We start from the raw sequence: 8725 nt of genomic DNA on the forward strand, positions 1-8725 counted from the left end.
GGGAAATTCAAGGTCTCAGTGACATCACACACACATTCACTAACAGCAGAAAAAAGTAATTAAAAGTATATAATATAAAAAACACAACTAAGTAATAAGGACAGTAGACGATAAAGAATATACTAAATATACTAAAATAGAAATTATACTAAATAACACTTAATCTAAATCAATTCTAAAAACAGTATCCACATAATGGGTGATTAATCAAGAGGCGCTTGCAATGACTGAGGCAGGGACTGAGCCTGTGATTCTCTGTGCATAGTAAGGTAAGGTGAATTATTCTAATATTATATTAATATTATATTATACTAATTATATTAAGTAATTGAAAGACCTACAAAAACACAGAAGGTTTCCATAAAGAAAATGGTCACAAAGAGTTCTTAGTCAAATTGAGTTGAATGTGCCAGTCTGTTCTAATATGATTGATGGATGAATGAAGTTCAGCTTCATTGTGGCATTATTACAAGAAAGACAATGATAAAAATAGAAAGGCTACGAAAATTACATTCAGAAATATCAGAACGATGCGGGATAATTTCACAGCCGTTGTAACCATTCTGATTTTGAAAAAGCTTTGGTCTTTCATTAAAGTTGGGGAGATGGCCTCTGAATGGTCATGAGGCATTACGTTTCTCATTTCTTTCTTTCATTTTGTCTCATTACTTGAAACTGATTCTGAATGCTGGTACCCATGCAGAGAGACTCAGGTGCCAATACAACATGACAATTCTTTGGCAAAATATGTTTTTTTTCCCTACACCTTCACAAGACAGATCTCACATTTTCTAAGGCTACAATAGTGATTCAATAGTAAGTCAAATCAGAGTATTACACAGTATCTATCATACAGTTCCAAGGTTATTGTACATACACTACCGTCTGGAGACTGTGCTGGCCACTTCATGTTTCCAAGCCTACCATCTTGTTCTTTTCTCCTAAGAGACATAGCTTGGGCTTATGTTTTGGGTCATTATCTTGCTGTAGGATGAACTGACCAACTAAGTGTATACCAGAGGGCACTGCATGGCGCTGCAGAATGCTGTGGTAGCCGTTTTGGTTCAGGGTGCCTATCACTCTGTACAAGTCACTGACCGGATCCTCCTCCATGTTTGACAGTTGATGTCACACACTGAGGAACCATCCTTTCGCCTATTCTACGGCATACAATAATCCTGCATGATGAACCGAAATTTTGATTCATATCACCTTCTTCCAGTCCTCAGTAGTCCATTATCGGTGTTTCATGGCCCAGGCAAGCCTCTTTTTCTTATTCTGACATCTTAGCAATGGCTTTCTTGCTGCAATTTGACCTGTCAAACCTGCAACTCGAAGCCTTCTCTTCACAGTTGAAACAGACTTGCTTACTACACTTGTCCTGTGAGCCGCCTATCACGCAAGCTGCTCTCAGAAACACAAACTTCTGATTTTGTTGTGGCTTTGGGTCTGCCAGACCTCTTCCTGTCAGAGTTTCCCCCGGTGTCTGAATGCCTTTTGATGGTGAAGGAAACTCATACTTCTAAAATCTTATCTTTTTTTAACCTCTGGCAGTTCAGCACTTACCTTTGTACCATTTTCAAGCTATTCATTGGACTTTAACTGCTTGAATTTCAATAATAAAAAAAACTGGAAAAAATGGGGTGTTTTAAAACTTTTGACCGGTAGTGTATTTTTTAGTTTATTCTGTTGCATTGCTTGTGGAAGACTTAACTGTTAAAAGTGTTAATCGGGAAACATTTTGTCTCAAACTGGCCCACCTCCCCATAGACTCTGATATCACAGACGACTGACAAGACCTGGGCCTGACAAAAAGTAGGTCATTAAAGTGGATTAATGCTGTAATTCTAAGAGCAAAGCACAAGCCTTTAATTAAATCCCATGGCCCCTTCGCTTCCACTGTTGTGTAGATCTCTGTTATTTTGGACTTTTTTGGGGGGGTTGACCCAGAGTGAACCAAGCGATTCCAAGAACATTTTATTCCCAGGCTGCATGAAGCGAGGGAAATGAGAGAGCAAGGAGGGGGAGATCGACTAAATCGTTTTCTGTTTGTTCCTGAAAATCTGATCTGAACATTATGGCAAATGAGGTGAATTGGATTACATATCTGTGTGCTGTACAGTCATCGTCAGATACTGAGGAAGCGACATCTTTGTATTGTTCAGTTTACTATGGGCTTTAAAAGGTAAATAACAGACTTGTTTTTAATTCTTACAAGTCTCATTCACTATTTTATGAATATGTACATTCTATATCTCTCTCTCTCTCTCTCTCTCTCTCTCTCTGTCTCTCTCTCTCTCTCTCTCTCTCTGTGTGTGAAAACAAAGCTGCTGTCAGAGACGGTTGATAAAGTTAACTATAGAATCTTTGCTGCTGTTCTTCTTCTTTCTTCCTGTATGTATCTTCAATTCTAGGGAGTATTTCCTCGCCCCTGTTACCCATGGGCCTTCTTTTCTTTTCTCTGATTGTCTAACACGCCATGAGACATGTGTAATGTTTTGGCGCTCTATAAGTAAAACTAAATCGAAAAATTGAAATTGAAAAACTGTTAACCAGTTAAGTATCCCATATCAACACAATATAGAGACCAAAATGTTCTACATGATTCATTTTTGGCACACTAATATTTGACACACTAATATTGTGACACACTAATATTGGTATCAGTGTTATGTTTTATTCCACACTCTTAAAGCAGCACAATGTCATTATTTCCACCTTAATATGTGGATGGTTTGATGTATTGTGTCTCTGTTATTGCCACTGCACACCTGGAAAACCTGATATTGCACTTTGTAACTTTGGTGCCTGAAGCAGATATGTGGGCCTTTTTATCACTTTTCAAAGCACTGGATACAACTTTTCCAGCCACTTTTCCTTTCCCAACATACAGGGCAGTCCCGTGAACTTTAAATGAAACTCTGCACATTGGCAAAAATTATGTTAAAGGGGTACCCACATTGAAAAGTGACAAGAAGGGGTAAATACCAATTATGTCTTTACTGCTTTAATACAACTCATTTTACTTGTTTACAAAGTCACAGCTACTAGGTACTATATAGGGCCAGACCTCGCACAATGTATTATTTTTTAATGGCCGGTTCACACATCCTACCAAACTCTACATATGCTGCCACAAAACCAATCTTAGTTATACTGATTGATCATTGTACATTGAATCAGCTTGAAGGTGACTATGGGGTTGGAGTGTCCGCCATTTGATTTGAATGATGCATGAGATGAAGTCATTGAATTAGGACCTTAATCTCTCACTGAGGACCGACTATGACAAACATTCATTGTCCCCTGGCCCAGGTTCAAGTTAACAGAATGATTCACCTAATATATCTGAATAGCCATGCAGCCAGTAGACTGCTGAATGACCTGTACTCTATTGTAGAGACTGCTGGTAGTTAAGTTACACTTGAATTGAAATAGAAGTAGCCTATTAATGCTTAAATGACCCTCGAGGAGTGGTCAGAATAAAGTGTGTTGTTCACATTTGCTGCACTGCCCTAAAACAATAACCATGGCGTTATGTGACATGTTTAGCATAGGCTATTGTTACATGTATCTTTACATCATATTTAGTGTATTGATAATGATTGAAAGCTACAGTTTACAGGAAATATCATGACTAGGCTTGTGGTTCTGTCAATGTGCTACGATATTATGTCTAGGCTTGTGGTGCTGTCAGTTTGCTGTTACAATATCACGACTAGGCTTGTGGTTCTGTCAATGTGCTGTTACAATATCATGACTAGGCTTGTGGTTCTGTCAATGTGCTGTTACAATGTCATGACTAGGCTTGTGGTTCTGTCAGTTTGCTGTTACAATATCATGACTAGGCTTGTGGTTCTGTCAGTTTAATGTTACAATATCATGACTAGGCTTGTGGTTCTGTCAGTTTGCTGTTACAATATCATGACTAGACTTGTTGTTCTGTCAGTTTGCTGTTACAATATCATGAGTAGGCTTGTGGTTCTGTCAATGTGCTGTTACACACTGGTAATAAATCCTCTGCATGGCACACACGTGTATTGTTACAGGGTAATAATGTTCCTTTGTTAAAATGTTACGGTTAAGAGAATCTCTGTTTTTAAAAATCTGTGTGATAATTTGTAACTTTTTAAACCTATTCAGTTATATAAGAAATAGAATGATAGAGGTATGAGAATGAACACTAAACTTTGACACAAAGTTTTGTTGAGTCTGCATCAACATGCTGCAAGCAATAAGGAGAGGAAAATCAATTACATAGCAATTTAGCAAAAGGTCCAGAATGCTTACAAAAAATGCTTACAAAGTTTACATAATTCTCAAAAAATTAGAACTATTTTTTATTATCATATGACTACAATTTGGAGATTCACTTATTGAAACTACTGTTTAACCCACATTGTCTCTCTGACAAGCAACATATGAGCATTACAACTTAAAAGGATGTATAGGCCCACATTTGTTTAATGCATGCGACTGCCATTCAGTGTAAAAACTGAAAACTAAATATAAATTGGAATAAATAAAATAAGATAAAAAAAAATAGAATATAGAATAAAAGAAATAGGACTATATTGTAAACAACCACTATCATGTCAGGTCATTTGAACTGTTGGACTGTATAGAGACGTCGCCTGCTGTCAATTGTAAATAATGGACACGTCCTACAGTTCTGCCCTTGAGCAAGTACTTTTCACAACCCCAAAACTTCATCACTGAAATATTAACTGGCAAGGATGAACGTTGTATCATCAGAGAAGGGAGAAACCTGTTCACATCATTAACTTGTTGAATATTTATTGTGTGAAATAATACAGTGGCTGTCGACATTAATGGAATACAAGTATCACTTCCTTCTGCTGGCTTGGTGTCGTTGGTGCTGACAGTAACGCAATATGTGCTACGTTTAACACGTTCACACACATGTCCAGCAGCATAGACAAAGAGAGGTTTTTGAATGAACCCAGGGCTTCTCCTCTGGTCTATCCTGTCACTACACACGCGTTAGACCATCTCCCTGTTCCTCCACCGAAAGCCACGAGCCTCCGTGATATGACGGTGCTCAAACCACGTGTTTACGTAATGGAAAGCCAATCTTTCAATTCAACCCCTCCTCCTCGTACATTTACAGCACTGAGATCTAAGGCGAGGTGGAATACGTGCAATTATTTTGCGGACACACCAGACTTTTTTGGAGGAGCGGAATGTCAGTGATGCATTCGTAAAGCTCTTAAAGAGAACAAATCTGACAAAAGAGGACACCAAATAAATCTGGTTTGTCGAACGGGGCTTTGTAAAAAAAATGAAAACTGTGTTGATCGGAAATTGACCTCGGCAAACAGCTGGTTTCAAGAAGACCACCAAGTGAACTCAGTACATTTGGCAATGTGTTTTGTTTGGGCTATCATTGCAGTCTTTGCATAGGATGCATCCTCTCCTGTCTTTGGATGCTGTGCAGATCCACCCTTCCTCTGAGTGCTGAACTAATAGGCAATGGTTTTGGGCTTGGAGATCCTCCGTGTTTTACTGCTTTCACGTTAGTACTGTTTGTTTACGGACTGCAAGTCTTGCCCTGTGCTACACATGCAATTTATAGAGTCTATTTTTTATTACTGACTACTTGAGAAGGCATTCTTTATACAAATTGTAACATTTATTGCGAAGAAGAAGAACTATTTTACCACGTTAATGAAAACGTAGAAGACTTGGATAACACATATTTTTCTATGATACAATTGGTCGCCCTGTCCTGGAAAACCGATCCATTTGTGTTATTATGCAACCGCAAGGATCTCTTCTATATCAGGGTGTATAAGCTGCTGGATTGCTCTTCGCCCAAATCAATGTGGTTTCTTTGGAACATTTTCAGCAAAGGAACGCATATGCTGCAGTGTCTTTGTGGCAAGAGTCTTAAGAAAAACAAGAACCCAAGTGGTAAGCCCAATGTGTACTTGAGTGTTTCTCGGTGACTGCGCTGTTTTGCATTGTTTACTGTGATAGTGATAGATCTGCAATCATATTTGTGCAGCAAGTATATATGTCGGAGTGCGGGGGAATAACTTATCCTATACTAGGCTACCGCGACCACCAAGCCAGCCGCCAGGGCAAAGCCTTGAACGCCGAAGCTGATGCATTCGGGCTCATAGCCTACCGTAGGATCTCCAACTTTCTCATTTGTTGACCCGTGTGTTTGAGTTTATATTCACTGTTAATTCTAGCAACAGTGAGGTGCTGTTGCTTTTCAGTTCGCCGCACGCTTTCCCATGTCTCTTAGTGCTCCCCGTTGAACTGTTTTTATGCCAGGGATGCTGCAGCAGCATTTCCCCCCTGCAACACTTGTCGATTTACCAGGCTGATCAGTATATGTTTCTGTGAGGTTTTTCTTGAATCAGTTCCCTCTCATACCCGGCGAGGTAAAAAAATATATTCACATGAAGCACACCGGCGTTTCGACGCACTATTTATTGCCTAATGTGTTTATGATTTTGGGGGGAAAGAGACCGGCGATGCTGAGACAAAACGCCGTATTGTTGATTTGAAGCCCACTTTCCAAATATCTGCAGAGTATCAAATATGGAGCAATTGTGCACCATTGTCTCCCTTGCTCTACAGTTACAGACTCGTTTCTTTTCACTATCTCAGCTGGTAAAGAAGTGTCTGCGTAGTGAAGAGGATATAGGTTATTATTTGTAAAGATCCCAATACGAGCCCAATTGACACTGCCTCGAGATTTTTTCAACAGGCTGTCTGTTGATAATTAAAGGAAGCATTGGGCCCATATTTTGAAAAATGTAACTCGGTGTGGACGAGCGCTTAGAGTGTCAAGTTGATGTGGTCCTCGGTGGTGCTTCTGTCTTCATTGGCACTGCGGTGTAGTAGATCATAGCGAATTTGCCTTGCTGACACCGCACGAAACACCATGAAACATAATTTCGTTTTGGCTCCCCCTCATAACTCGCGTTCCACACGGTATCATCACCAAATTAAGACAGCTTGGTTAAGCTCGGCCTCGTCCTTGTTGGTATGGTGTCTCGCCACAACATATTTGTGATGTAGCTATCAGCACGAATGTAGTCAGGACCTTAAGGAAAATATAACAAGCTGCAGCAGGAATCGGAACTTCAAGAAGTATAGCACTCCGTGGGGCAATACAGTGAAATCCCCATTGCAAAAATAACTGCAGTTTTTCAAGTGTCAAAACTACAGTTTTTTGAGGAATTATTTGCAGTTCATATACATGAATGCAGTTTTTTGGGCATGAAACTGCATTGTACCGCATTAGGCTACTTTTGTCCCATAACTGCTATTCTTTTTTGTGGGCCTGACGGCACACGCATCAGTCCAGATCTACCTTTCCCTATTGCTACACATTGTCTGCATTCTTATGTTATCAACTACTGTTGGAAAGTTTTAAAGGACTGATGCTGAGAGATCTTAGCTGCTAAGCATTGACATTGAACCAAATATCCATGGAGGTCACTGTTGGAGTTAGACGTGTTATAAAGAAAACACCATGTTTTTGAGTCTATACTGTTGATTAAAAGTCTCTCTCTCTCTCTCTCTCTCTCTCTCACACACACACACACACACACACACACACACACAGAGAGAGAGAGAGCGAGAGAGAGAGAGAGAGAGAGAGAGAAATCCACATTTAGGATCCACAAGAAAACATCCACATTGAAGCCAAATATTTTATTTAAATGCAGATTGGCTTTTAGTTGTTTTGGTCACCAAAATGGCATCAACAACCCCTGTCCTGATGGTCTATGACTTGGCTGAAGGGATGGTGACTGCCATGTCAAAAGGAGCACATTCTCCCCCACTTTAATGAAACCATCATCTCCCCCATTCTTCGTGTGATTAGAGGTAGCAAAGCATGAGGTTCCTGATTACTTTCCCACTGCAATTACGGCCTTAGCTGCATGGCACTAATGAAGTCACAGGACTGTTACCTCCGCGGCAGGGCCTTCTGGATGAAAGTCTTACCATATCCTTTCCAGGGCTTGTATTTTTAGAAGCATAACAGAGAGGCAGAGGGAGTGTGTATAGGATACTGTAGTGCATAGGGAATGGTGTCAGTGTCTACCATTAGTGTTCCTTCATATATAGAGACATCTGCATTTATTTCATGATTATATTCCACAACGTTGTTTTAAAAAATATAGATAAACTTCATGCAGTTTCAGAAGCAAAGTAAGAAATGCTGATTCTCAGTTTTCTATTTTGAGTTAGTCTGAACTCTCAATGACTATCAACACCCTGGAATTGCACATGGTCTGTGTTTAAGGTGTCGGTTGGTATCCATATTGCGGAGTTTTCTTTAGGAAAGTATTTGGAAGTTTTTGGCATATTTGAAAATGCAGTTGAATTTGTCGCAATCAATGTTCAAATCAATGCATATTGGAGCCATTCACACAACAAATGCACTTAATAACTTGATGTGGAGGCAACATATTGACAAAATCTGCTAGGTGGCTTAGTATTGGTACACAGTGTGACCCGACCCTTTCAGAGTTCAGACAAACACGGCCACAGGAACTTTATTCTATTACTATGAGCGGTTTGTATTGATTAGTCTGCTGCTTATGTTTCAACCAAAGGCTCCCCACCCAGATGTTGTGTACAGGAGAGTACAACAAGGCGTTGGCCTTTGCCAAACAATCTAATAACTGATACAATAAGGTCATATTAAGTCATATTACAGTATTGAGATATGGGCTAG

This window comes from Alosa pseudoharengus, unplaced genomic scaffold, assembly GCF_046254945.1.
Source record: "Alosa pseudoharengus isolate Yale_2024_CS ecotype anadromous, Long Island Sound unplaced genomic scaffold, YU_APseudo_1.1 YU_APseudo_1.1_scf_3, whole genome shotgun sequence".
NCBI classification, from domain to species: Eukaryota; Metazoa; Chordata; class Actinopteri; order Clupeiformes; family Clupeidae; genus Alosa; species Alosa pseudoharengus.